The sequence below is a fragment of the Lissotriton helveticus genome, chromosome 1_1, assembly GCF_964261635.1.
Source record: "Lissotriton helveticus chromosome 1_1, aLisHel1.1, whole genome shotgun sequence".
NCBI lineage: Eukaryota > Metazoa > Chordata > Amphibia > Caudata > Salamandridae > Lissotriton > Lissotriton helveticus.
Window position 1 is genome coordinate 1,247,284,147 of NC_136057.1, and position 26,764 is coordinate 1,247,310,910.

Here is a 26,764-nt window from a genome sequence, read left to right on the forward strand (position 1 = left end):
TCATACAATGTCCCGGGGTGTGCATTCGTGGGACATTTCTGTTTGCTATTAGAGGGTGGGTGCATGGGTTCCACCCTGTGATAGCAAATCCTTGTTTGACTACTTGAAGCGAGAGGAGGAAAACCTTGTATCGCTTTGATAGAGTGGATGCGGATGGTAAAAATGGAGAGAAAAAAAAAGCAGCGTCTCATCCGTTCATTCAAATGAGGCCCCTGGTGGGTAATGTTCCGTGGCCAATCCAATTATTATATTGCGGGGTCTCTGTAGGACTGGGGCTTTAAATGTCACATGTAAAGTAAGTGCAGAAGGGCACAGAGATGTTTTGCAGCCTAGGGGACCACCACCTTCCCGGGAATTGTTTACTAATTGTTCGGGGGGTTCAAGGCCAACTGAAGTCCAGGGATCGCCACACTCTGGGGCTTTACTTAAATATGGAGGGTGGGCCTGAGCAGTCCCTGAAGCCTCGGTGGACCTAGGCAGTGCCTTATTGGTTCTGTAATCACACGGGCAGTACTCATGGTGTTATAAAGTGATACACTCATAGAACTCTTGCAGTTGTAGAATTACCCAGGCTTCATTTGTGTAATAGTCAATTAGATTATGTTTAGTAGGTGCACTGTAATATTACAAAGGTTTGCCCTCATAATCTCCTATAAACAGATGATTTTCACAAATAAAAACTGCAGCTAGAGCGGTGCTAAGGGGCTTGATAATATGCCCTTGTGAATTCCCATAGAAGCCTAGGTTCTGGTGTGAACCTGGGCTTCTATGTGAATTCACATGGGCATATTATCAAGCCCATTATCACCGCTTTAACAGCAGTTTCCTGCCACTAAAGCGTTGATAATGTTATCGCTGTTATCGCCGTTATTTGATAATATAGTCCTACATTATTAGCTACGGGAAAATCGCTTGCATGCACCTGTGCATCCAGGGTGCTGCACAAGCCCCTTCCCCCGCACTGTGCTCAATTGTAGGTCCTGCACACTGAGGTTTCACTGCTCACCTGCCACCACTGGTGTGTCCCACGAGGTGTTGGTGCAAGCTCCGAGTCCGGGGTACGTTTGTATGGTAGGAGAGCAGGTCTCTGGTACGGGACGGTGTCTTGATACCACACTGAAAAGCGTCAGAATGCCCAGGGCATCATCGTGGAGTGTGCTCCCGCTCCACCCATCTTGAGCCAATCAAATCAGAGTCTGAAAAGGGACAAATAATTTAATGGTGGAAACGTCTGGAGGTAAATGAAGGTTTATTTCAAGCTTAGAAAACGGGAGTTGAGTGCATTCTTCGTTTTTGAAGTACGATCTACCAACTGTTAGTGGTAATCGTGGTTCAAAGAAGAGTTACACAAGAATTCACAAGGTTAAAAAATAATACGTTATACGAATGTTCACATAGAAAGGAACCGAGCGCATAGTAGAAGCATAATGTGCGCGTGTAATGCAGTGGCGGAAGGCTGTGTGCATGTACACTTAGTAACGAGCTCACTACAGTGCCCTAAAAGCCAACGCCACGTGTCTGTAGGGCAGCAGTGCCCGCTGGCTCAGGCCTACAGTATTGTCCAGCAGGTCCTTAAAATGAGACAGAGATGTGACTGAATGAGGTCAGAGATCACATCATTACGCACAGCAACATCCCTTGTTCATACCTGCGCAGCTAGGCTGATGCACCCCACCCCTCTTGCTGCACCGCACTCAATTGGGTGACCAAGGTGCTTAGGCACTGAAACGCGTCAGGCGTTTATTTGCTGCATGGCTAATTAAACTTCATGCTTCAAGAATATTTGGGCTCAAGTGGATTTTGTACCTACAGTACTGGGGATTAACGTAGGACTACTACATTCAGAAGGCTGTGCTGTCGGCCACGCCCTGGTCGACAGGTGGCTTTAATTGAACTATGAGAACAACAGCGCTCTAATGTAGTCACGATATAACACCACTGAACAAGGGAGTATGTTGACTCTTGAAACGTGTCTGGCGTGGATTATTGTTGATGTAACTTTCCACCACGTAACTGTCAGCAGGTTGCCATTAAAATGTGAAAAGAATTGCTTCTAGTGACTTTGTTCAAATTGAGTTTCTTGCATTGATGGATATATATATATATATATACACCCACGCAACTTGGCGAATTACAGTACCACAATATCATACAGCTTTATAAGAATGTTAAACCATATTCTGAACAATAAAAAAATGATGCATATATTAGATTACATTTTGTCTTTCGCCTATACTCTCAGGTGTTACGGGGAGAAACCCATGCAAGTTATGGACTGTTCCTGGCATTAGTCACCACTTTTGTAGGATACAGACCCTTTCTTTTCTGTGTATTAGCATAAAAAGATTAGAGGATTACACGTTTCACTGATGATTCGTTCCACAACCAAATCACAAAAAATATTTAAATTGCTCCTTAATAGGATTACTGAATGGATTGAAATTGGGACTATGTTGAGTAATGTACAGGCTGGGTTTTGTAGTGGTGTTGGTATAGTGAACCAGCTTTTAGATTGCACTCAAACAGTAGTACATAGTCCAGATTAAAAATAGATCCTAGTGCCTATAGCCTTAATTGATCTCTAAAACTCTTTTCAGCTGATCATCATAGTGTTCTTCAGGTCACCCCGTGATAATAAAGTATGGCCTTATGGTTAATTAGGATTTTACAGAATCCCCATCTAGGTACCATCTGGTGTAGTGCAAAGGGTAAATTGGTAAGGGTGAATAACCACACTGCAATACCCCAAGGATACATGGTCACCCACCATGATTGTATGAACAATATTAATTACCAGTGGAAAGGCCAGGGATAAACACATTTCAGTCAACAAAAATTCAAATGGGCCCATATTCGCATTCAAGTTTCCTGGCTGTTTCGCTGGGGGTCAAGTTTTGTAATTCACTTTGATCTTGATTAGTTAACTCACTGCAGTCTCTAATTTATTACTGAGAATTCTTTTTTATTCAATGTCTAACTAATCTTCACAGATCAACACTCTTCCTTTGTTCGATCGACCATTAGGTGAGTAGTTGATGGTGATATTAACAATTACCTAACTAACTTACAAATCTTAGTGATATAACCACAGACTCTGGGTAAGATGCAATGAATTTTATCTAAATCTCCATCTTAAATGAACGCTCATTTAGTAAAAATTCACAGTGCAAACTCCATTAACTTTCATTAAAGAGAAAATTAATTTAGCAATACATTAAATTCACAGAATCATTCAACAATTCAATGCATTAAGAGTGGATAGATGAAGAGACAAAAAGCATGATAAATCATTCATTTGCAAAAAATATGCAAATTTAAAGACAGAATAATAGTTACCCAAGGGTGATAACAGGAAAAACCAGCCTTCTGGCCATAGTAGTGGTGGAGGTCCCCTGATTAAGAATCAGGAGACAAAGACTAAAGGTAAGGATCAGGACAGGGCAATTATTACTAAAACTTCTCTACAGACCGGACATACCAGGGCGCATCCCTCTCTTATACTGTCTCCCTCCTCGATATTCTTCCGGAATCTTCAATCAAATCAGGTTGTCATTCAGGTATGAATCTTCCCAGTCTGTTCTCTTCTTCTCAGCAGCAGCTCTCGCCTCTCTCTTTCTCTCTTAATGACCGAACCAACTAAACTTAAATCATTCTAGTTATAGTCTTCATTTCTGTAGGTCCCACCCTCAAAAGTTTCTAATATTGATGGATTATGGACTGTGATTAGGCAGGGACAGGAGAGTTGTCATCACCTCATGCTGTTATATTCACTCCTTTGATAAATCTTTTGTCTAACAAACCCATCGCCTTTAGCTCATTTTAATATTCTGTCTTATTTCCGTTCTCATGTATTTAATCTTACAAATCAAAACACATTTCAATAGAGTCCTACAGCCGAGAAGAGGTTTCACACGGTGGGTGTCCTTAGCTCTAGGTGGCATGCCAATGACACGGTCAGCAGGTCACATCACTATTATACTACGCATGTCTAGCTCGCCTCCATCTTCACCGCCGTCTTTTTCTTTTGCATGCCACATTAGGCCCAAATTTACACTATTAATAAAGGAATCACTAACAGATGTTCATTTCTCAAAATATGTGATTATCACTGTTCCTCACCCACTTCTACTCTATCCCATGTTATTTTCTCTTTCTTTAAGCAAAAGCATTAGCAGCAACAGCTCTTTTTAAATTCAGGCAAGCATATGCCAAGCATGCGGTACCTCAAGACCTAATGTTAGTAACTTATGCTCATGCATGAGATTTTTTTCCCTCTCAAACGGGCTAGTCACGTTGTTACCTACGTCATTCTGGTTTGCACATGTACAAAAGCATTTTCCAGATTAAAGCGGGTTTCAGTCGCGTTGCATTTTATTCTTCATTAATTAAGCATACGTAAAGCTCCTTTCCCCATATGTTAATTTTGTTTTCTATACTATTTTTACCGATTAGTACTGTTAATGAGAGATTGCTCGGAGCAAGTTTTGTTTGCTTGAATCCTTGCTCCATCAACATCATCCCAGCCATGGAACACCTCAACTTCTGTCTCTAAACAGACTGCAAAACCACCATCAGGGGCACTATTGCCTACCATTCTCCAGAACCACGTCCAGCCTTCTGCAACTTCATCACCACCTTCATTGTCGACTTCAACACCTACCTCGCAATAGACTCCAACAACTTCATTTTCCTCTGCAACCTTATCTTCTATCTCGATGACCACAATGGCATCATACTACCAATCTCCTCAACAGCATGAACAACATTGGTCTCACCCAACTTGTACATGACTCCACACACACACCGCAGCCACACGCTAGAACCCATCTTCACCACCAGCGACTGCCTCAGATAAAGCCACACCACGGAACTCACCTCACTTCAACATCACAAGCTCACAAACCTCTTCCCCCAGTCTGCACACTACCTCCCACTGAAGTGGGAGCAACGTCTCACAGATCAACACCCTCAAAACCACTCACCCCATCTCTTCCAACAACCTAGACCAGAACTCAGAAACTTCAACCATTGGATCACCAACTGCACCAATAGTGTCACTCCCATTGGCAACAACACCCACAGAAGGTCTGCCAAGCAGGCTAGCTGATACATTGAAGACTCCAGACTGCTAAACGACAATGTAAACAACTGGAAAGGAGATGGCGCACCAGCATGGAAATGACCAACAAGAACGCCTTCAAGACACCCCTCTGTAGTGTAGTTCCTATCTTCCCAATAGGCTCTGCGCATTGGAATAATACCTACAGCAGTAAAGGCCTAGGCCAGACGTTAACTAGGTCTACTACTGTCGATACTAGACTTAAGTTTTGGGTTTGCCAGCGTAGCTCAGAGTTCGCTAGAAACTTTCTCGAATGTTCAAGGAGGAATTAACTTCCCTGATTAGACAAGAAGGGATTTAGTTTCTGACAACCATAGAACATGACAACTTTGCTCTCCCCTAATCAAGAATCAATCTCGAGAGTCGTGTGAACAAAAGGCAAATTATTTTACTCAGTCAGTACGTGCATTCTTAGTCTCATCAGAATGTAGAGAAAAGGAAGAGACGGGCGTGTTCAATAAAAAGGTGTTATTTATTGATCAGTCTCTTTTCTCATACAAGAGAAATGGATCGATATTATTGCAATACTTATAGTTAAGTAAAGTGCATACATTAAAAGCAATAGTATAAAGTAATACTGTAAAAACATTTATATGGTTTCTAAGCCATATGATGTTTAAAATGAATAAAATATATTTACATACACATATACATTTGACTAAACGTACTCAACTGGTGTTTCTAGATACGCCTACCCCGTGTACCTGACCTAAGCCTAATACGTGGGCGGGAATAGAAAGTTACAGTTTAAGTTAAGTTTGTTTTTGCCAAGTGAATAACTAAAGAATTCTCTGTGATGGGGTTATTCAGTTCTGTACCTGGAAGTTAGGATGAATGAGGAATGGTATCTCTCTCTCTGGTCTCGATATTCCAGGCTGCCTGCGAGGGCTACCCGGAAACGCCGGTGCTGGATTCTCGGCAGGAGAAAGCAGCTTCTCTCAGCGCGTCAGGAAGGCGGGGCTGCTGCCAGCGGGGTCTGCTCTGCTCTCGGCTTCGGCAAGTATGGCTGCTCCGTCTCGTCACCACGCGTGTGTTTGCATATGGCAAGATCGGTAATATTTATACCTTTAAGGTGCCGAGATTGACGTAAGGATGGACATAGATACGTCAATAAAGATGTCATACGATTTGCTCGTTAGCACATTCTTTTACTAAAGTTCTCGGTGAAATCAAAACAATGGCCGCATGGTTTTGCCCAGGTTGTCATAGGTTTGATTTGTTATGAGAACTCCGTATGCCTTATCAGGGGCTGGAGGAATATCGCTTGTCTAATTAGATCGCAAGCGTTATGACCTAATCAGATAACACGTTCCTGTGCCGTAGTGTGACTGCGTCAGATAACGGTATCTGCATCATGGGGAATTTCTGCCTCATGGGCTGACTGCTAGTTAACTTGTTGGTTTGTTTAACTAGAATAGGGTCAGGAATAGGGGGATCGATTCAGAACCGATAGGAATACATGACACCTCAACCTCTACCACAAATATCAGAGAGAATCGAAGAAAGAGGCCTTAGCCTCACACTTTGAATCAAGCTCCAAAAACACAAACAACTCTTCAACATCAGCAAAGAATTCTCCAACCCCTCAGCTGCAACATTACCCACTCATAGGAACTCTGCAACCACCTTGCAAACTTCTTCCATGACAAGATTGCCAACATCGACAAAAGCTTCAAACCCCAGCCCAAGGCTACTGACTTCTTCAAACAACACAACAACCCCACTGCCACAACAGACATCCGGCTAACCGAATGGAGTCAGCTCTCCCCACAGGACACCACCTCCATCATGAACTCGGTCCACCCAGGGACCCCAACCGACCCATGCACTCACAACATCTTCAACCTAGGCGAAGCCAGAATCAGCCACATTCTTGCAGCCTTGTTTAACAACTCAATTGCCATGACCACCTTCCCTGAGGATTGAAAATATGCAGTAGTCAATGGTCTACTAAAGAAGCCATTGGCAGAGCTCAGCAAACTCTACAACTACAAACCAATCTACATGCTCCCATTTATTAGAAACAGCCATCATTTGACAACTCTGCTCACTTCTGGAACCGAACCGCCTATTCAACTCCTCATAATCCCGATTCCGCAACAACCATAGCAACAAGACAGTCCTCATTGCAGTTACCGATGACATACGAGCCCTACTCGACCGAAGAGAGAGTGCTGTTTAAATCCTACTAGACCTATCAGGAGCCTTTGATAAGGTCTACCGCCACACACTCATCACACGACAGCACAAAATAGACATCCAAAGAGCCACTCTCAGTTCTGAACCCAAGGAAATCATTTGTGGAGTACCCCAAGGATCCTTGCTCTGCCTTACCCTCTTCAACACTTATATGACACCTCTGGCCAGCATTGCCAAAACCCACATACTCACCATCATATCCTATGCCAACACACATCTTATACTCACCCTCTCGGAACATACCACCAACACCAAGACCAACTTCAGCTACTCCATGACAGACTTCGCCGACTGGAGGAAGGACAACTGCCTGAAGCTCAATGTGGACAAGTTGTGTGCTGAAATCCACTCACTTCAGCCTTTTCATCAATGATCTGAAACAATTCCTAAACTTTCTGGATTACCAGGAAATGAGCAATACAAACCTTCCTGTGTGACAATTATGTGGCTCTTTTAACCATAATCAATTTATCAATGCCCAAATATTGTTTGATTTTACACATTATTGCTCCGTCAAATGGCTCACTATAAATGGTGGAAAGGCCAATTTCCCACTAAAGTCATCTTGATTAATGGCATGCAGATGGAGAAGGCTGCAGTCTTCCAATCCTTTGAGTTAAGTTTCTTGGAAGATTGAGTTGGTAAAAGCATTGTAAGAGGACAGTCTATATAACTAGCACTAAAACCCTATCATGCCATGGCCATGTTTTCAGATGGTTGCATTACTGATATTTGGGGCTGTGTGAACGCTAACATATTGTTGTGAGTGAAAAACATTTTGAGACAATTGCTCAGTTTGGGCAAAGGCTTTAACTACAGCAGGTGGAACTTGGTGCATCCTGCATAGACCAAAGCAGTAACTTGAGTCCTGTTTTATGTCGGATAAGGTTGTGGTCCAAAAAGCTGGGAGTGATATACAGAAAGTCAATGATAAAGTGAATCCTTCATTCAGGGCAACTTATTTCCCCTTAGTTCAGTCATGAAAAACCTAATATTTATTAAATTGGCTATCATGAACTGTGGGGTCACGTGAGACTGCATAACGTTCCATCTCTCAAAATGGTTCAAATAAAACGTACAGATATGAACGCAAGACGGTTTCATTAGTGGCAGTATCTCACCTGAGACTGCATTTCCATCTCATCGAAATCTAAAAATGATTATGAATTTACCTCGGTTTAACTCACCGACCTGAGCTCATAACTTTATATTTGCACCACAGCTTATGAGTATAGGATTAGAATCAGTCAATGTGCCTGGTAGGTGTTTCTGTAATTACTTCTACAAGGGGAAACTCATTCACTTCCTCTTCTTTTGTCCATTTTATGAATACTGGGTGTGGACGTGCCATAAATTACCTTTTCACAATTACAGTTTCGCTTCCTGCTCTGCAGCCATGTTGTTGTTTACCACGACACCTTCGTGACCTGTACTAGGTGTGGTAGCAGCGTGGAAGGAGAGAAGTTGAAATTTCCCCAGCTGTCATACAGAAATTAGAACCACCCATATACATGAGTTAAAATAAGGACCTCGATCCAACTGTGATGCAGGAATTTCAGTGGTCTTTTTTTATTTAATAAAACTGCTCTGATTGAAGTATTATGGATTCCTTTTCGATTTGCATTGCATTATTTGTGTTGCATCATGACTATTGGTAAAGTAATAATGTTTGGATGATACCAGGGGAAAATTGCTGGGCTTTAAGTGAGAAAGGTAAAACACTTTTAGGCTCCGAATCATAGAAGACGGAACGCAGAAAACATATCCTTAGCATCAAAGATAACACTTAAAAGATAGCTTATGCCAAATTTAGAAGATCACATTCCACTTTGCAGTCCCACGACAGCATGATACTTCCCAAAGAAAGGCAAAAAAATAACTTTCCTGTTGCCATGCACCAGTCTTTAAGGAGCCCTCTCTCAGCATAGCAAGGCTAGGTCAAAATGCATAAATGAACTGCTTGTCAGGTTCACCCAGGAATCAAGACAATTAGCTACTGTAGGCTATGCCACTCACTGTTCCTTCTATTTTTACAGGCTTTTGGTGATAGTCCTTACTTCCTCTGTATAAAGTTAAAAGATAGCACATGGGTGTATATTTACAGCAATTATGATGAGAATCTACGTGGAAGGGGCAGTGTAGAAAAAGTTATACAAGTCTCACAATGCTGGTTCATGGACAGAAAAAACAACCATATAGTCCAGGTGATTGTACTACTGAACATCGACACCAACAATATCGTGGAACAAGAATATCGAGGGCAGAATATTAAGAAGATAGGTAAGTGCATATAGTGAAGTATCGATTTACTATTCCAAATTCTACATTTACATTCCTTAAAGAATTATTTACAGCGTTTTGTAACTATCAGCCAGATTCATCATTGAAAATTGCGCTCGAAAAGGGCCAGATTCTGAGAATCTGGCCCTTTGCGAGCGCAATTTTTGCATTTGGGATTCATCATCCCAAATGCAAAAATCGCTAATAGCAAAATCGCAAAATTGCGAGGATTTGCATTTAAGGAATCTCTATTTGAGATTCCTTAAATGCAATTCATTAACCATTTTTAATTTGCGAATTCGCAATTTTTGGCCGCTATTTACCGCAAAGTCAAGCCATGTCTTCCCTGGACCGGAAACAAGCATCCTTGGACCGGTTTCGGATTCATAATCCTCATCAGCCAGGCTATCTCGAATCCAGTGGCAGGGTATGCTCAGACGTGAGTCCCTTGCTCACTTTGTCACTGGATTCAAGCAAGCCGGGCTGAAGACGGCTGGAATGCCAGAAACCGGTCCTCGGAAGCTTGTTTCCGGTCCAGGGAAGGCATGGTTTGGCAGTTCGGGCTGGACTGTTCCCATGAGGCACAGGGTCAGACTGATTTGCATATAAACATGTCTGAACTGGGGTGGCAGAGTGGGCTAAAGAACGGTGATGGATCAAACCCAGATCTTTTGACTGGGTGTGAGTGTTTGATTGATTCAGATGCTCCGTCCATCACCACCCCCTTTTGTACCGCTTTGGCCGCCATAAGTGTGGCAGGGTATGCTCAGACGTGAGTCCCTTGCTCACTTTGCCACTGGATTCAAGCAAGCCGGGCTGAAGACGGCTGGAATGCCAGAAACCGGTCCTCGGAAGCTTGTTTCCGGTACAGGGAAGGCATGGTTTGGCAGTTCGGGCTGGACTGTTCCCATGAGGCACAGGGTCAGACTGATTTGCATATAACCATGTCTGAACTGGGGTGGCAGAGTGGGCTAAAGAACGGTGATGGATCAAACCCAGATCTTTTGACTGGGTGTGAGTGTTTGATTGATTCAGATGCTCCGTCCATCACCACCCCCTTTTGTACCGCTTTGGCCGCCATAAGTGTGGCAGGGTATGCTCAGACGTAAATCCCTTGCTCACAGGTGAGTCCCTTGCTCACTTTGCCACTGGATTCAAGCAAGCCGGGCTGAAGACGGCCTGAATGCCAGAAACCGGTCCTCAGAAGCTTGTGTCCAGTCCAGGGAAGGCATGGTTTGGCAGTTCGGGCTGGACTGTTCCCATGAGGCACAGGGTCAGACTGATTTGCATATAACCATGTCTGAACTGGGGTGGCAGAGTGGGCTAAAGAACGGTGATGGATCATACCCAGATCTTTTGACTGGGTGTGACTGTTTGATTGATTCAGATGCTCCGTCCATCACCACCCCCTTTTGTACCGCTTTGGCCACCATAAGTGTGGCAGGGTATGCTCAGACGTGAGTCCCTTGCTCACTTTGCCACTGGATTCAAGCAAGCCGGGCTGAAGACGGCTGGAATGCCAGAAACCGGTCCTCGGTAGCTTGTTTCCGGTCCAGGGAAGGCATGGTTTGGCAGTTCGGGCTGGACTGTTCCCATGAGGCACAGGGTCAGACTGATTTGCATATAACCATGTCTGAACTGGGGTGGCAGAGTGGGCTAAAGGACGGTGATGGATCATACCCAGATCTTTTGACTGGGTGTGAGTGTTTGATTGATTCAGATGCTCCGTCCATCACCACCCCCTTTTGTACCGACCTATAAGACCTGGCCAAGAAACTCTGGATGTTCTGTTTGGAACACAAGATCTCTCTGAGGGCAGAATACCTCCCAGGGAAATCCAATCTCTCAGCGGATTGGAACTCGAGATTCCTTCTAGACTTCAGCGATTGGAAACTCGATACCTCCGTTTTCAATTCCCTGGTTCACTTCTGGGGTCCCTTCGATGTGGACCTTTTCGCAAGCCGTTTAACCTTCCAACTCCCTCAGTACTTCAGCTGGATGCCAGACCCGGGTGCTCTAGCTGTGAACACTTTCCTTCAACCTTGGGCTCCTCTCCACCCCTATGCCTTTCCCCCCTTTGCGATGATCCAAAGGGTTCTGCAGAAAGTGAGACAGGAACAGTGCTCCCTGGTCCTGATAACCCCTTTCTGGCCGTCTCAAGCTTGGTTCCCCACAGCTCTGGAACTTTCTTGCGACGTTCCCTTCCTGATTCCGGCTTCTCAAGGACTCCTTCTAAACGCAAACGGAGAAGATCACCACCTGGTTCTCTCAGGGAATCTGAACCTTCTTGCCTGGAAAGTGTCAGGCAATCTAACCAACTGTCTGGGCTTTCGTCATCTGCTCTCACTCTCCTTGGAGAATCTTGGGCACCTGGAACACACTACAGATATAATAATATCTGGAAAAAATGGTCTAGTTGGTGCTTGGAAAGGGACTTGGATCCCGTGGAGGCTCCTATCGTCAACATTGAAATTTCCTGCTAGAGCTATTCGACAGTGGTCTTTCCTATAGATCCATTAACTGTTTTAGATCTGCTATTTCCGCAGGACATTCTCTTCTCAACGGTAAGACGGTAGGTAAGAACGTTATCATTTGTAGAGTTCTTAAAAGTATCAGGCTTAAAAGACCCCCTAGGCCTAAATATCAATCTGTTTGGGATGTTAATCTATTGCTTGACCTCTTTTGCTCCTGGCCTGATAACTCCCTTCTTAACAGAAAATGTCTTTCAATTAAACTTGCTTCTCTCTTATGTCTCATTTCTTGTCGCAGGGTATCCGACGTAAAGGCTCTTGATATCTCTTACAGATGTTACGACATGTTTGGTGTTAAATTTGAAATCTATAGAAGAACTAAAACCATGTCTGATTTCATTTTTTATCCTCGTTTTGATCTCTGCAAAAAACTTTGTGTAGTTGAATGCATGCAGGAATACGATTCTAGAATGAAAGAGCTTCGTCCTCCTGATGCAAATCAACTTCTTGTTTCCTATGTCAAACCCTTTAAACCCATCTCATCCTGCTAGGTGGGTTAAGTTAGCTATAAACTTTGCTGGTATTGATCTTTCTATATTTCAAGCTCACTCTCTAAAAAGTGCTATGGCCAGCAAATCATTTTGGTCTAGTGGTAAGTTGGATGTTATCCTTAAGTCTGCAGATTGGTCTAATGCTTCTACCTTTGCGCATCATTACTGCAAACCTATTGAACATTTTGCTGATGCTGTTATTCAGGGCTACCAACATGCATAATGTAGCCTCCTTGTCTTGTAATGAAATTGCGATTCTCCTATTAACATGACCAGAGAATCTGGATTTCATTAAAGACACGGAGGCTAACATTATCCCCCCCTCCTTCCCTCCCTTGGATGGAGTATTTATTTTGGATACATTAACAACTCTTAATGTTTTATTCAATTTTTAAAGTTTAAGTTAGCATAAATCAAATGTTATTACTAAGTTTCTGAATTCTCATTTTTTGTCAACGGTTCAAATTTTGATGTTCTTCATTTTGTTTTCAGATAACTCGAATTAATGGACCTCTACGGTTTCTACTTCACTTCTTCCATGGATTTCAACCTCTTCACCATCCTTGTACCAAGTTACAGTTTGATTAGACTTATCGTTAGTTCACATTTAAAAGAGGCAGCTCTACTCCTGCTCATGGCTTATATTGTTGGCGTGATGTCATCTAGTTCTTTGTTATTCCTTTGTGATGTAAGCGGCTGTTGTGAGTTGCATTAAAGGATTAATGCATAATGTTAGCCTCCGTGTCTTTAATGAAATCCAGATTCTCTGGTCATGTTAATAGGAGAATCGCAATTCCTCCTATCAAACTGAATAAATAGTGGCTAAAACCCCCTAAATCTTTTTCTAAACAGAAACTTTCAACTGCTTTCTTTTAGTACCTCGTGAAACTTGAGTGAGACGAGACACATCAAGGATGTTCATGTATTATATTTCAGCACTAAGCCAAAGAACGTCTTGAACAAAGGTTATCCACTTCCACCTCCCGGATTTACTTATGCTCAAATTAGCGTTGGAACACTTTCTCATTTGTTGGTTCTAATTTCATGTTGGACTTTACCATGAGAGCATTCAGGAAATCATCCACATCTTATCCTAATTAATGTCTGTGGTCTTGCAACTCTCTGTCCCAAAATGCATCAGAGCCTGTTTCATAATATAAAACATTATGTCACAATTTCCATTGTCCCAGTTCACAACATCAATTTACCAAACGTGGGGATAACTTAGTTTCCAATCGGTTAGCAACCCTATACTAAACAACCAGTGTGACATTTCAGTCATTCAATGTTTCCTTATGATCAATCTATTTCTATGTGGAAGTAAAATTTACTCGCAAGTAGCTGTAACATGTTATTGCCTCAATCCTTTTATTATTAATTTTAACTTGTGCTTTACATCGCTCCCAACCAAACATCTTGATTTTTCTTTTTCACAGTTTAGCTATGAAAATAGTTGTGTTGTTGTGCACAGTGGTACACAATATGAGAATTCAGCAGACGCTGGAGAAGAACTCTGGTGATCTGATCATTCCAGATCATATTATCTGCATACATAAAATAGCCAACATGTTGACTCCTCTGTTTTGACACAAACCAAAATGTTTTGCTTATCTGCCAAAATTAATCTGCATTATAAAAACTGGGCACAAAGGAGGACATTTCAGATCTCTGAATCACTCCTTCAAAATACATGCAGTGTATATCTGCTGTAAAATGAAGGACGTCCAGTTCCAGGGAAGATTATGTAGGTTGATTCATTGTTAAGAAGAGCCCCTCCAGGAGAAGCCTTCCTGCTGCTCAACCCAGCCTCCAACTGACTCCTCACTCATCCAACATTCCACTGCATCATCACACACCAACATTCCACACCACAGTCACACTGGCTGAGCAGCAGGTACTAACACAATCATTGAAGAGAAACAATTTTACAGAGTCAAATTTGTCACACATGAGTGTCTCCGTGGCTTTCAGCCAATAAGTTGACTAATTCACGGCCTGTGCCCCAACTTTGCAGATTTATTCACAGATTGCCTCAATCGACAGAGTCAACATCTGGTAATGTATCTGCATACCTGTCATGAACTCTGTTGACTTGCCAGAAGTCTATGTTGTGCAGAAGGACCATGAATAAACTTAAGCTTACTCCAACCCTCCCAAAAAGTGCTCCAGACAACAGATATTAAATATTGATCTCTAATACCCAAGGGGAAAAGAGAATGGGATAAGAGAGAAAAAATAAGCTGGTACAAGGCTATCTTCACATCAGACAGATTTTAGTAAGCACAAAATTCGTATTCTGGTCCCCAAAAGAAAATATAACTTATCAGTTTTCTTTTGACTACTATCATAAGCTAGACTGATATATCACTGTTTTAAAGCACACTATTACCTGCACCTCTTTCTTAATTAATTACTGTCCTTAAATTTATTATAGCATGTAAATGTCTATTTAAACAAGAGAACATTCATAGTGATTATTTTTTATCCTGATGTACTCTATAGATAGAATATTAAAATATGCGTGAAAAAACTCACCCTAATTCTAACACTCTCTAGAAAACACAAATGAAATGTAACTGTACCAAAGGAGGTGAGTTAATGACACTCAGAGTCCACTAAAGTTAACAAAATATGCAGAAAGTTCAGTCTTTGACTTCTTATAAAATGATTCCCACTTCAGAAATGTTCATTCCATAAGATGTAATGTCATGTTATGATATGTTGTGCAGACTTGTAGAGCGCACTATCAACCGAGATGATTTCCTGGTGCTGGGCAGGTGTGAGTCCAGCCAAACCTAAGGCCTGGTTGGACTACTCAAAAGTCCAGGCCTTCAGCTTCTTGAATAATTCAAGTGAGGAGAAGACTCTTATATGTAGCAGCTAGTAATTCAATGTTTAATAAGCAATGTACGAGAAGGCTCGACCACTTGATATCGATTTCTGTATGCTTGGGTTGTGTGCAAATTCGAGTCCAGACTAGCTGAGGTATCTGAAGATGTGTGAAAGCAGATGCAATTGTTGAGGTATACTGGGCAAGTGTTACTTAGTGCCTTGAAAGTGTGGAGTTTGAATTGTGCTCGCTTTTGTATGGAGAGCCAGTGTGTGAGTTTGAGAGTTCTAAATGATCTGCAGCTTTGGGTTATATTATGAGGATTTGCAGAGCGCGCTTTTCACCCGAGGGGTATCCAAGTGCTGGAGTAGGTGAGCAGTACAATCAGGCTCCTAGTTGAATAGCCAGTCCTTTAGTTTGTTTCGTAATTCAAGAAAAGACGGGGAGATCCTGATGTGGTGTGGAAGATTGCTCGAGGATTTGGCAGTGATGTAGGAAAAGGAGCGTCTCCCGACGTACTCTAGTGGATGCAGAGTATTTGCGCAAGGTTGAGTGCAGTTCCCTGGCTGGTAGGTGAAAGCTGAGGCAGTGATTGAGGTAGGCAGGTTTGACATTGTGGAGGGCTTTGTATGCATGGGTAAGCAATTTGAATTGGCATTGTGTCTGGAATGTTATCCAGTGTAGCTCCCTGAGATGGGGAGTGAAGTGTGCATTTTGGGAGGTGTTAATAATTTCTGACAGCAGTGTTCTGGGTAGTCTGGAGTCTTTGTATGAGTTAATTTGTGCTTGCAGAATACAGTGCCTTGCAATAGTCTAGTCTGCTGCTGATGAGGGCCCGGGTGACTATGCGTCTGGTGTCAGTGGTGAGCAACTGAAATATTATTCTTGCAATAGTCTAGTCTGCTGCTGATGAGGGCCTGGGTGACCATGCGTCTGGTGTCAGTGGTGAGCAACTGAAATATTTTTGGTGCATACATAGGATAAAGAAGCAGGAGGAGGTGACAGTGTTCACTTGTTTGGCCATTGTGAGTCTGTCATCCACAATGATGCAGAGGTTTTGGCATGGGTGGTGTGGTTGGGTGTAGATCCCATGTCTGTTGGCCACCAGGGGGAGTCCCATGGAGAGCTCTTATTCCCAAAGATCAGGACGCCAGTTTTATCTGTGTTGATATTTAGGCAGTTCTGTTTCATCCATTGCTACATTAGACATTCAGGTATTGGTGTGGTAGTTGTCTTTGAGGGAACGGATGAGTTGGGTGTCATCTGCATAGGACACAATGTTAATTCCTTGGGATCGTATGATGTGGGCAAGTGGCACCCTCTAGACGTTGAAGAGGGTAGGAGTCAGAGATGATCTTCAAGGAATCCACAGATGAGGTGCTTGGGGTTGAAGGTGTGGGGCTGGAGCCTGATTCACTGGGTCCAGTCACAGAGAAGGGAGGCCAGCCAGCTAATGGGTGGGACCATGTTTTGTGGGGTTTTGTTGATCTCTGCAAATAGGGTGTTCCTGCAATACAGGAAGATCCTTGGTGGGCTCTGCTGATGAGGTCTTTGGCATCTGAGGTGATTGATGCCAGGCTTACTGACTGACTCCTTCTAGTGAGCGAGGAGTGTACCCATCAGAGTGTGTGTCCTTAGATTCCAGTGTCTGGAGGCGTTGATGAGAATGGGGTGGGAGACTGTGTCAAAAGCTGTGCAGAGGTCCAGGAGGATGAGGGCCACCATGTCTCTTCTGCCCAGAGACATATGGTTGTCTTCTGTGGTGGTGATGAGGGCAGTTTCCATGCTGTGGTTGGGTCTGAAACCAGACTGAGTGGTGTCGAGGAGTTGATGGTTGGTGAGATGTTTGGTGAGGTGTCTTTTGGTGATTTTCATCAAGACCCGTGGCTGGGAAAGGTCGCAGGAAGATGGGTCTGTAGTTGGTGAGCGTTGAAGTGTCTGCGAAGAGGTTCTTCAGCAATGGGATAACAGTTGTGTGTTTCCAAGCATCCGTCAAGAGGTGGAGGCATTTGGAATAGGTGTGAGCGTGGCACTGATGCGTTCCAGTTCTCTGGAGTCAGCGTGGTGGGAGTGGATGGAGTTCATGGTGATGGCAGCTCCTTCTGGGGTGATGACAGGCGATTTGGATAGCATTCGTTCTTTGGATAGGATAGGGAGGTGTTTGGTGAGGTCTGACAGGTTTGGTTGTGGATTGAAGTTGCCATAAAAGAAAGTGATTTTGTTGCTGAAGAATTGAGAGATATTGCTGCAGAGATTCCCTGAAGGGGTGATTGAGTTTGAGGCAGCCACTGGTGAGGGGAAAACTTTCACAATGGCAAATATTTCTTTGCTTCTGTTGGTGTTGACATCGATGCTGTCCACCAGAGTGGCGTGTTTGGTGGTCCGGATCAGTTAGCTTATCGGGAGGATGTGAACATGACCCTGCCTGCATTGTACTGGCTCATTCTCCATTTGCAGTGGGTATAATAGAGTCACAAGCAAATCCTTGCAAGATATTATCAAAATTCAGGAAAATACAGTAATTGGAGAAAGTAAACCCTCATGCTAGAATTCAAAGTAGTGGCAAGAGAGACCGACACTACAGCAAAATCAAGAACAAAGCATGGCTCCTAAAATTACTGGCTTTCCAATATTCTAGCAGCAAGTTAGGGAAACAATTTTATTCACTTTGCTATTTCCTTTTGTACTGAAGATTCAAGATTGCTGCTACCATGAAATCTCATGAGATGAGATTTCCAAGTCTGGAAATATTTCATTTTAGTTTCACTTTCAGTTCTAACATACAAGTCCACAGCAACTACCATCTTCCATGAGAAACCACTTTTATTCCAGCTCTGAGCCCAACTCTGTACTTCACTTTTACCTTATCTTCGTTCATGACATTAGCATATTTCAATCTGAGAGTGTGACTTAAGGATGGCTTACCTTATCAGACTTTAGAAGTGTGTCACTGGTTTTTGTTTATTTTTATAATGCTGCGTACTATATAACCCTTGCTGTGTGTTGACATTGTTGACATTGTTGGTATTTGTGGATGGAATAAGTGCACGATGGAAGTATAAAATCCGGAAACAAGCCTGCTTATTTTCTAACAAGCTATTCAGCTCATGTAAACTAATAAAATATATGCTCAACTGTTATTTTTTCTGAGGCTCACCTGAACCAACTGGAGTAGGAAAAGTTTCATTTTCTAATACTCTTGATGAACTTTGGGGCTGAAATGTGGCTACAATGTGAAAAGACCTTCAGAGTTCTGTCTTGAAGGAAGAAGAGGGGATATGGTAGCACTAGTCTTCCATAATCTTCCTATAATCTGCACAGAGGTATTGCTCACTGCGCTGTGTAGCAAAACAGGAGTAGAGCTAGGTGTGTGCGAATTCACATACGTTTTCTCACAAAATTCCAAGATAATTTGGTAAAATCACACTTTTGTAGCAACATATGGTTTTTTAGTACGCCATGTTACTTTTTTTCCTGAGCACACACTTTGCCTAAAAAGCATCTCAAGATATTTGCAGGAGATTGGTTACAGACGAAAATGTCCCTCAGCAAGACATTTTTTGTGCAAGCTAGTCTCTGGCTGGTATATTGTGAGACTTATTTACGCGAGGTTTTAGCTCAGGTAAAAAAAAGTTATGCAACATCATGTATGCACATTTAGGCAAAAGTATATGAATCTTGGTAATGTCGAATCTGGGAATTTAACAAATTTTGTTGGAGTAATTACCATGTTTGCCGGGCTAGAGCTCAACTTTAATTAACAACCTATGTAGTACAAAGTGCTTATAGAAAGGGATGTGAATCACACACAATACAAAGCACAATTGATTTAGCAAATGGATTTTTCACCCACAGAATACCTCCAAATCATATTATGTAACAGCATTCACATTCAATGGGAGATAAAATTAAACCACTTGATTATTTTAGTGATATAAGAAAAGCTGGGTGGTCTTCTTCTCTCCGCTCAATGAGCTGTTACCGGAAAACTTGAGTGCAGTGCCCTGAGTTGATGATATAAATGTCGCAGAAAACCATCCAGAAGAATATTTCTGTGCAATACCTGCAAAAGAAGGGTGGAAAGTAAACTTTAAATAAATTATGTTTTTAAAATGCGAACTATCTATAATTTCCTAGAAAACTGTGGAAAACTAGAATCTCCAAACACTCTCCACAAACATAAAATCATTAATGGAATGTTCAAACTTTGGACAAACATAGCTCAGAAATTATGTAGAGTGAAGCCACTGTTAAAACTAATTACCCCAATATTCATAGTGAAAGATTGGATCCAGGCACATACTCACATTTTTAAAGAATTACAAAAAGACATGATTACAGCTGCACAATTGCAATTAGGGGACAACAAACATAATTTGGTGATACTATTAGATCCTAGACAAGCTTGAATTATGTACAGTTCTCCTTAAACAAGACAGCAAATCCCCTAGATGTCAAATCATATAGATTGCCTGCGTGTTGAATCCGGAATGTAAACTTCTAGACAAAATTATTGCAAATCCTCTACTTCCCTACCTGCCAGGCATGGTTCACCCTGATCAGTGTGACTTTGTGCAGGACAGAAATACTTGCTTGAATTTAAGGAGACTATTCTGTATTATGGGCTTTGCTCAGTTGCACCCTGGACCACTAGTTGATGCCTCTCTTGACATTGGAAAGGCCTTCGATACACTTTTAAGGCCTGATCTGTTCATAGATCTGACTGGAAATATATCCTATGCAGGATCTAATTGTTGTAGACTCAACAACTGGTAAGGATATGCAGTGGCAATAAATAATCCAATTGTTGGCAAATCGGGAGGGGAACTAGATAGCGATGCCCCCTTTCTTCCATCCTATTTATCTTAGCTACAGATCCCCTAGTGTGTCTACTCTGGACCCACAGCCAGGACCGAGGAGTAGAGAAAGGGTGTAGGCACCACATTGCTGCATGGTATGCTAATGATGTCATGTTATTTGTTAGAGATCTATTGGTCTGCATGCTCCACATCATATCGTTATTAGGGGACTTTGGCAGTGTTTCAGGTCTTAGGGTAAATTGGATCAAATCCTGTGCGTTTCCCCTAAGGTTATTGGACTCTCAAGCTCCAAGGCCATCATTTGATGGTCCACTGAAATGGGACTCTAAACACTTTCAGGTATCTGGGAGTTAGCGCTCATGATAAACTCAAAGGGGGAAATCTAGATAAATGTATTAATGGTATGTGACAGTTGATCCCATTCTGGATTTAATTCCTCCTGCCTCTGATAGTCCGAGTAGCTATCACTAAAATTAGCATACTTCGTAGGTTGATATACTTTTATATGACCCTCTAGTGACTATTGCTAAGTTTCATAATGTCACACCTTGGATGAGGATTGATATAACCATGATGGTTGAGTCGTACCCGACAGGCAGGTTAACTTCATGTGAAGGACTACAAGATGAATTTGATCTTGGCCTCTGTCATTTTTTTACACATAAAGCTCTTCACTTAGCAATTAGGCACAACAGTGGGAGAAAGAAATTGAGATCCCAAAATCTACAGTTCTGGCTGTCAATGTACCCAGTGTCCAACGAAAGGCAGTGACATTCTTCATGGCACTGTCCCTACATTAGAGAAACCCACCATTACTTTGAGATGGAAATGGGAACAAAATATGAGCCTGAAGCTGTCATGCACTAAAATATGTAAAGACTATAAATAGGAACCCTCGTTTCTAATAAACTCAGTTTAATTAATTGCATTACACCTATCTTGCACCCACGTTTGTCAAGGATGTAACCTAGGACTCCAGATGCGTGCCCCAGATGCAGAACAGAGAGTACATATATTGTGACAGTGTCCTGGTATTCAGACATACCGGGCGACACTGGTCAACAATATCTATGAAGTAACGGAGAGAAACCTTCCGCTTAATATGGCTACCTGTTAATTGAAATTATTTAGCAGACAAGCACAAGCCAAGACTACCTTCAAATTTTTTTATTTACTGATTGGTAATCTTTATAGTGCAATGAACTGGAAGGCAACTAAGGCACCTGAGACGGCCATATGGTTGAGAGTACTATACAGAGTTCCCTCGCCTTGCTAAACATCTAAAAAACAGGAGAGGACACCTACCGTGCTCAGCCTATTTCTCCATACTACTTTCTGTGAATTAGACCTAATAATGCGGAGACACCGTTGAGTAATCCGGAGGCCTATTTATAGTTTTTCGACTTTTTATCCTCTCAAGGACTATTTATATTGTGTATTGAATTGGAACATTGGCGTTGATCCCGGTACATTTACAAATTGTTTATAACATATTCCCTCTCTAAATGTGTTCATATGATGGGCGTGGCAGCAGGACCATGAAGTAGGACATGTGGCAAGTCAGCTCCACTCCATCCCCACGGGAAACATCCTTTACAACGCAACTTTTACCATGCAGTGCCTTTACGATGCAACTTTTACAACGCAAACCATTACAACGCATTGCGCTGGGGGGCGCTCTAGGATAGGGAATAGATTTAATTTACTATCCAACACCTTCCCTACTATCCACGGGGACTGGAGTTGGAATAGTAAATTAAACTATTCACTATCCAGCGCCCCAAAGCACTATGCATTGTAAAGGTATTTGTTGTAAATACCGCGTTGTAAAGGCATGCGTGATAAAAGTATGCGTTGTATCGTCATACATCCCATCCCCACACCTATTTTCAACAGCTCCTACAACATGTGCACAACCAACTGCACTACCCTTTGATTTGACTAAAAACGAACACGTAGAACAAGCCCTGTAGCCCAACCAGATATACTCATGAATGTCCACTTCTTTGCAACAAAGAATATATGATGATCTGAGCTCGATTACTGTTTCACATCACCTTCAAGCGCCTCAAGCTAACATTCTACAATGACATAGCAGCTGCAGTTCTCCACAGGAGACACAGCATGAAAGCAATATCAGCCCACCTCCACATACATTATATTCCTTATCAGTGGGATCACTCATTTCATCTGATAGTGGTCGGGAAATATCAGCAGCATGCTGTCACAACACCACAAGAGACGCTAAAGATCCTGAATCTGACAGATGACCACCACAGCAAGAAGATCCCTCGAGAGAAATCAGGAGGAGGCTTGTGCCACAAATGGCACACTTTGAAGAGACACCATAAGCACCATGCCCTCTTCCTGTAGAAATAGAGCACAGAAAACAGTCAATCATAAAGGAGGTGGAAAAAGTGAGAGCCACAAACTCAGTCCCCTTGGATTTGGACTACCCCCAGTGGGGGCCCGCCCCAGTAGCCCTACTGGAAGTCATTCTGCTGCCAAAGGGCAATGGGATTCACATGTTAGTGATGGAGGAATCTACATGCAGTGGACAGGAGATTTACTGGTTAAAGAACCTGAAAGAATTTGACCATAATGTATTCGTCATTCGAGTAATAGCTTTAACATTTTTTTATGGTTGGGTCGTTTCATTATGTTATATTATTTACAGGGAAGTTAGAGTGGGGACAAAGGTGATCGTCCTAAGCCCAATTACCAATTTTCCTATCACCGAGGGAGTCGACTGCACACTGAAAGTCACTAGTTTCTCCCCTGCAATGATAGCTATCATAACTGACTCCCACCCAGGTGCTCAAAAGTAGTAGTTTGAATGTGAGGGGCCTTAACTCCCTACCAAGAGAATGGTGATTCTTAGCCTTTTAAAACAATCAAGAGCAAACATATGCTTTCTTTATGAGATTGACCTCTTACCTAGAGATAGATATAAGTGGACTCAAATCTAATTTTCCCTAAAAAAAATTCATTGCCTTGACAAATGAAATATGTGCAGGAATGGCAATCCTCTGCCTCAGAGACTTTATGGTTGAAATTATTGAAGTGCATCCAAAAAAGAATGGACGAGCACTAGATGTAACAGGATTTTAACCTCTGCATTATTCTAAACATCTACATGCCTAACACGCTCCAAGAATTCTTCTTGAAGGCGACTCTCTCGAAGTTTTTACAATATAAAATTGGTGACCTATTGGTGGGTGGGGACATGAATCTTGTCATGGACAACATAACAAATAGGGTACCTATACCCCACAATACTTTTGGTCCAGCCTCTACCCAATGCAGAGAATGGTTACAGGATGATGCGTTGCTTGGCGGATGGCTGGGGCTCACGAGGATGACATAGTTTACCTTCTATTCTGCATCACACAAATCTTATGCCTGTCCAGATCACTTCCTACTGATGGGGTCCCTCATGCAGACAGAGATAGAGGAGTTTGCTCTGTCAGATTATGCTCCCATTACAGTAACACTTACCATCCAGGGAGGCTATTATAGTTAATTACCATGGCCCTTCAATGAATACCTCTTGCAAGTTCAAGCCAAAAGGGTTCAGTTTAAATAAGAAATGTAGCCCTTTTTGTAAAATAATGACACTCCAGAGATGACCATTAATACTTTGCAAGACTCCTTCAAGGCCTACCTGAGTGGTATCTTTAGTATGCTGGCAGCCAAGTATAAGAAACTCAGAGCAGGTAAGAGAAGGGGGTGGAAACTTCCTTTTGCAGGCCATATAACAACACCAAAAATCCTTTTGAAGAAACGTTTGCATAAAGTAATTGTACGCAGGTTTCAGCTCTGAACATTAGACTGGAACAAAGTGGAGTTTGGCACTCTGCTCCAAAGATACTTTTCGGATTTAGTATAGCAGGTTAATTGGTGGGAGCACAACTATGAGTCTGGAAAAACTTTGAAAGGGTTCAAAAGATTGTCTCGCCTGAGGGCACACTGGTCCAAGGAGATGCAAAAATAGCAGCCTCTTTCAGGGAATTTGATCAGCATCTCTGTTCAAAGCAACCAGCTGGTCCGGCTAGGGTCTCTCTGAACCTGGAAACCCATCTCGCAGATACCATACCAAAGACCTGGCAGCAGTCCTTGAATGACCTGATTGTGGTAGAGGAGGTAATAGAGGATATTAAAAGAATTAAGCCTGGCAAAGCGTTAGGTGTTGACGGCAATACAACAAAGTCTTATAAACTTTCCGTCCATAATTAGCCCCAATTCCTGGATGCCTCTTCAATGCAATAGGTGAAACCTGCCTATTCACGGAAACTGTGTGTAAAGCGATGGTATTGTCATCCTAAAGCCAGTGGAAGACCCCCACTCTAGGCGTCTCCTAGAGACTTCTCCCATTATAGATTATTGATGTAAAACTATTTATGGGGATTCTGGCAGCCCGACTAGCTCATCTGCTCCCAGATGTCATGATGCCTAAAAAGGTAGGCTTTATTCCAGGCAGGCAATGTGGAGATAATACGAAGAAAATCCTTCACATGTTAGCGAATGCTCAGAAAAAGTGCAGGAATATTCACCTGCTGACCGTGAAAAAGTGTTTGATTGGGTGAACTGGACATACATGAGGGAAGTATTTCGGAAATTAGGTAGCCGTCGCTCATACAGGTAAGAGCGGTGGGGCGGTGGGGCTGGGTGAGGGGGGATTTCACGAACCGACCAGGGCAAATTCAATATTTATTTATTTTTCCCTGGTCATGGTCCATCGAAATCCCCTCTCACCCGACCCCACTGCCCTACCGCTCTTACCTGCACAAGCTGCAGCTGAAATTAGGCCTGAGATCGACTTTTTATATGATAGAAAAGGGCTAACTATCAAACACTGATAGTAAAAATCAGAGTAAATGTGATGCTGTAACAATATCATTCTCCGCCCATGTCACTAGGTTAGCCTACTGATTATGGAATATTTATGAGGGAGAGCTTTATCACCTTTCCATCGTTCTTTACACCTGTTTCATCCAATGTATAAATTATACCTGTGCTAACCTCTCTGCACTTCAGAGTTTTGCAAGAGAAGAAATGCTTCATGGTGGACTGTTTGTGTACTAACATCTCGATTATTCCTTTGGAAGACCATAAGCGACAATTTGATCACCTTGAATCCGAGAAATGTGACTACACTCAGCTCCGTCACTGGGTGCTCCACCTGTCGATGAAGGAGAGGGCCTCTAGGTCGCTTACTGGTCTGGAAAAAAGGGTTTTAAGATGGGCACCATGACAAAGCCCTAAACTCCACCCTATACACATTTCTTATGACAATACCTACGATCCCAAGACACCAGGCAAGAAAGTTGGGAACATAAGCTTAGGGGTGAACTTTCTCTAAAGGAATGGGGCACACTCTTTGATGGGGCTCGCTCAGTCGCTGTTGATGCCTGCCAGCATAAAACATAACAGAATTTACACATCTACTGCTATGAGCTCCCAAAAAGATCAACAAATGGAGAGCTCCAAACAACAATAAGTGCTGAAGGGGTTGTGGCTTGATGGGCACCTTGTCACACCAGATGTAGCAGTGACCCTAGTGTTATATATTGTTTGGTTGCCCTTATTTGTCACAAATATCTCCAAAATCATTCAGAGTCAAGTAATTAGTAACAGCTATAGTAGCTGGGGTTCTATGTTTTCTCATGCTTTGGTTCAGAACTCTCACTCCTATCTTTTCTACCTGATTCCAACGGCTTTGGGATATCCTAGCTAAAGGAAAAAATAGCCTTAGCAATCACATTAAATACATTGGAAAGCTTTATTTCTGTTTGAAGTATTGCACAAATACTTTACACATTGCCTCTAAGTTAAGCCTGACTGCTCTGTGCCAAGCTAGAGGGCTGAGCACAGGATAATTTAGGGTTGGCTAGTGCCTCACCTTGCCAAGGACTGTGGGTGCTGCTTGACCAGGGCTCACGTCCAGGACAAGCCTAGGCCCAGTTTCTCACATAGGGTAAAAAAGCATTCAGTCTCTCTCCAATACCAACCTTAGGAGCAGTGACTCAAGTAATGATACCAAATTCTTGTGCTTTGGTTGTATGCTGGGTGCAATGGGCTGCAAGCCAAATGAGTTCAGCCATGCACTTTGAATACAGTCTGACATTAAGAACACAACATTCTGTGATTATAAATAGACAATTCTAAAAATCTCACCAATAAAAACAATTAATGAACACCATACTGGTTTCTATACGGATGGATCTACAGAGTCTGCAGTACTCATGAAACAGTGAGACTTTGCTGTTTGTGGAACAATAGAAGCATTTGAATATTCTGAATTCAAAATAAAGCATATTTATGTGAAGCCCTTCGGTGATCGAACTACACAGATTGCAGAGCTGAATGCACTTCTTATAGCCTCACATAAATCAAACATTCCCAACATTATTTCTTTCTGACTTCCTATTTTGTTTACAGAAGTTTTACAATGTAGGTTGAACACATTGGGGTTTCAGTTATTGTAAAGACGC